This window comes from Chrysochloris asiatica, unplaced genomic scaffold, assembly GCF_000296735.1.
Source record: "Chrysochloris asiatica unplaced genomic scaffold, ChrAsi1.0 scaffold02253, whole genome shotgun sequence".
Classification (NCBI taxonomy): domain Eukaryota; kingdom Metazoa; phylum Chordata; class Mammalia; order Afrosoricida; family Chrysochloridae; genus Chrysochloris; species Chrysochloris asiatica.
The window spans coordinates 9309-13238 of NW_006410771.1; the positions used below are offsets into that span (position 1 = coordinate 9309).

The 3930-nt window shown below is 40.4% G+C and overlaps 1 pseudogene across 1 annotated transcript; it reads right to left on the minus strand.

Moving 5' to 3' along the window:
* Positions 1–359: 359 nt before the first annotated feature.
* Positions 360–2294, minus strand: LOC102811509 (annotated as a pseudogene). The gene is made up of 3 exons (XR_438811.1): positions 2200–2294; positions 1456–1623; positions 360–552 (listed from the first exon to the last, which is right to left on the minus strand). The product of XR_438811.1 is annotated as a ribosome production factor 2 homolog (transcript).
* Positions 2295–3930: the final 1636 nt, after the last annotated feature.

The window sequence follows — 3930 nt, forward strand, 5'->3', positions numbered from 1 at the left end:
AGCTGGTAGGTTTGAACCATTAACCTTGAGGTTAGCAGTCCAGTGCTTATCCTACAGCACCACACCAAGATTCCATCACCTTAATTTTTTGTTAAGGCCATCAAGTCGATTCCGACCCATAGCATAGGGTTTTCAAGGAGCAGCATGAACTTAAACTGCCGAATTTGCAGTCCAGCACATAAACACACAGTGCCACTCCAGAACTCCATAAACTTAATAGTAGCATATTATTTTTCATAATTACATGCATAATATATAGGTTAAACTGTCACATTAAAAAATATACAATAAAATCTTGTAAGAAAGTCTGAATGGACTAAATGTTTGAAGAGGAACAAACAAAAACTGCAGTTGATGACTAAGTTTCATTAATTTTTTTTAATTCTCTTTGATTTTTTTCTCCTCGTCTTCAACTGTTACTCTTTCTGCAGGGCGCTTCTTCAATCCTTTCATTTTCCTGGTTTGTAATTTACTTAGGTCTTGCTTCTGCATGTGAATCCTTCCATAAGTTGTACCGAAAGTATCCTGGGAGATGTTTTTCCTCTTCTTTGTCTATAAATGAAAAAATAAACCATGACTGATATTTAATGGTCTCTATTATTCTGAATTGATTTTAAAAACCTGATTTACTAACCAGCTGCTCCTTAGAAACCGTATACAGGGTCGCTATGGGTTGGAACTGGCTTGACAGCACTTAACAACAACACTGTTCTGAACTGATTTAAAAAAAAACTGATTTACTAAACCATTTTCATTAGTGAGCACCTTTCAATGCTACGAAGTTTTAACTCACACAGACATTTCTTCTTAAACCTAAATGTGTATTCAAATCACCTGGGATCTTGTTAAAAACGCAGGTGCTAATTAATGAAATTTAGGGTGGGGTCTGAGATTCTGCATTTTGAACAGGCCCCAGTGCTACCTGGGAAGTAAGCCTATGACTACCCTAGTACTATTACGCAATAAGAGAATTTTCTGTTTAGCTTAAGAACCTGTGATTATCATTTCTATCTTTATTGGCATTCCAGATATGACATTTCTACTACTTTCTAAAAAATGTTTAAAAACCAAAACACATATATAGATATGGTTTATCTACTCTGTGCTCTAAATCCCCAGCCTTCATGATGTCCTAAATGATTCTCGTTACTCTTATTAAATGTTTGAAGAAAGTTAAGAAATTTTTGTGGGCTGGTTTCTTTACTGAAAACTGGCAGTCTTGGCCACCACAAAGTTCTCAGTCAAATTTCATGCCTGGTTTCTGAAACTCTGTGATTATCTGTCATACTTGGCTCACTCCATTTTTCCTCCTTTTCATGCCTCTGGGAGTCCGGTTATATCTATATAATTATTTGTATTCATTATGTATTCCTTTAATGTGATATACTGCAAATCCTTTTGGGAAACAAGAATGGACTATGCAAATAAAGACACACTAATCTTCAAGTCACGTACCTTGAGGGCTTTTGGCACTTTCATAGATAACTTATAAAGGTCATCGGAAGCCAGGTGTGTCCTCCTTAGAACCAGATCCAATGAGGGTCCCATCTCTTCCAATTCAATTCGTGGTGTTCGACAGCCAGATTTCTTCAACAACAACCTATATGAAATAAGGAAATACAGCTATTTGGCAACAAAATATTTCTGTTGAAGAGAACTAGAGTTCTACAAAATGGCATAAAATATCCAGAAAGGCTAAACATAATTACCACAAAATTCTGAATTGACGCTATGAAACAATATGGAACATGATTAATACATTATTATCTCTAAGACTGTGGGAGGTTAAACAAGCCAGTCAGAATACGCTTTTCTCTATAGAAGGCATTTCCTGATCTCTATAGATTGGAATGAACTAAAAACCTTAATATAACCCCAACTTTCTGACTATCACATGCCCAAAATAGCTATGGACCTGAAAACGGGGTGGAGGTAATCTTTTCTGTAAGACCAAAAGAACAAGTAAAGATTTGGAGCTTATACCCAATTTGTTACAGCAGCCAGGTCTCTGCAAGATAAAAAGGGTTGATTAAATAATGATATTTATAAAAGATCAGTCTTTTTAATTCAAAAGTTAGGGTGTGGGAGAGGGGAAAGAACCAAAGATTAAAAGCACAGTAAGAAATGCCCAGGGGAGCAGCAACCAGCAGGGCATGGAAGCCAGTGTCCAGCCCCGAGCCCTAAGCACATCACATGCACCTGGCCAGTCAACAGTTCACGCACAGAGGTACACTCACTGGCTGCAGGAGTGGTAATCATAGATGCAGGGTAGCAGACACAGTCATTTACATCCCCTGGAAAGAGCAGCATAACAGCTTAAAATGAGTATTAGTGTGGGGCTTGAGGAGTCCTGGTGTGGCACTGCTGAGTTAATGTGCTGGACCACAAAGTCCTCTTGAACCGGGAGGCCTGTGGGTCAAGCTCACCTATACATGGTTGCTAGGGTCAGAACCAGACTCGAAGGCACTTAACAACAACAACCACAACATGGGGCTTGAAGGAGGAAAAGGACAGTCTAAATGAGAGCCCTAGGCCACTCTCTTCACAGTAGTGAATAGACTGTCAAGGTAAGACAGCAGACAAATATTCTTGTGGTTGTGAGTCAAACTGGTTCTGACTCACAGCGACCCTATGGCACCAACAGAACAAAACACTGCCTGAATTGTACCACCTCACAATCACTGTTATGCTTGAGCCTACTACTCTTGCCACTTTACCAATCCATCTCGTTGGGGGGAATAGGGGGGTAGGGGGTGGTCTCCTGCGTTTTTGCTGACCCTCCACTTTACCAAGCATGCTGTCCGTCTCCAAGCACTTGTCCCTCCTGATAATATGTCTGAAGCATGAGAAAGTCTCACCATTCTGGCTTCTAAGGAGCATGCTGACTGTATTACTTTGAATACAGATTGGTTTGTTCTTTGGCAGTCCCTGGTTATTTTAAATATTCTCCTCCAACACCATAGATCAAATGCATCAATTCTTCTACAGTCTTCTTTTTCACTGCCCCACTCTCACAAGCATATGAGGTTACGGAAAACACCATGGCTTGGATCAGGAGCACCTTAGTCTTCAAACTGACATCTTTGCTCTTGAACACTTTAAAAATTTCCCCAAGACAAGAAATACATTGTTTTATTTCATGATTGCTGCTTGCTTGAGTATTGATAGTGGATCTCAACAAAATGAAATCTTTGACAACTTCAATCTTTTCTCTGGTATCAGGAAACTTGCCTTAAAAGCTAATTCAGAGTTACGGAAAAAGATGGTGGATTGGGTGGAAGTGTAGTGATGAGCTCTGCTGAGAACAACACAGAATACAAGACCAAGAAGGCTCAGGGAATGGTCCCAGTACTCTGAACCACATATAAAGGAATATTTAGAAGGTTGGCAGAAGCAAAAAATCCATTGCTTCCTGGTTCGGGACACTCAGTTGTTCCAGGAGCAGCCATTTTGTGTGGGGCCAAGCGGGGAAAGGATCAGAGCAGTCACGGACAACTGACAGAGCCGCAGAGATAGAGGTGTGGACATTCTTTTTTTTCTGGTATCTTTTCGTTGGTCCCTTGCTCTCTGCGTACCTCCATTCTGCTGACTATAGGGGTGCCTGAGCTGGTGGATACTCCAGCCCCACCCTCGGAGGGTTCTACTACACATGTGCATAGAGCACCTCGAAATTTAAAGAGACAGTATCCACTTAAAACCAACGACCGACAGATACTCAGCCCAAGAGCAGGCCTTGAACTTTTCTTGTTTGCTTTTTGTTCCTGTGCTTTTTACCACAGGAAAGAAGGAGAGGGCTGTAGGGAGGCAAAGAGACCTCATATTAGGCTACAGATAATTTTATTTAATTTTTAAAAAATAATATTTTTTTCTTTTTCCTTCCTTCCTTCCCTCCTTCCCTCCCTCCCTCCCTCCTTTCCTTCCTTCCTCTCT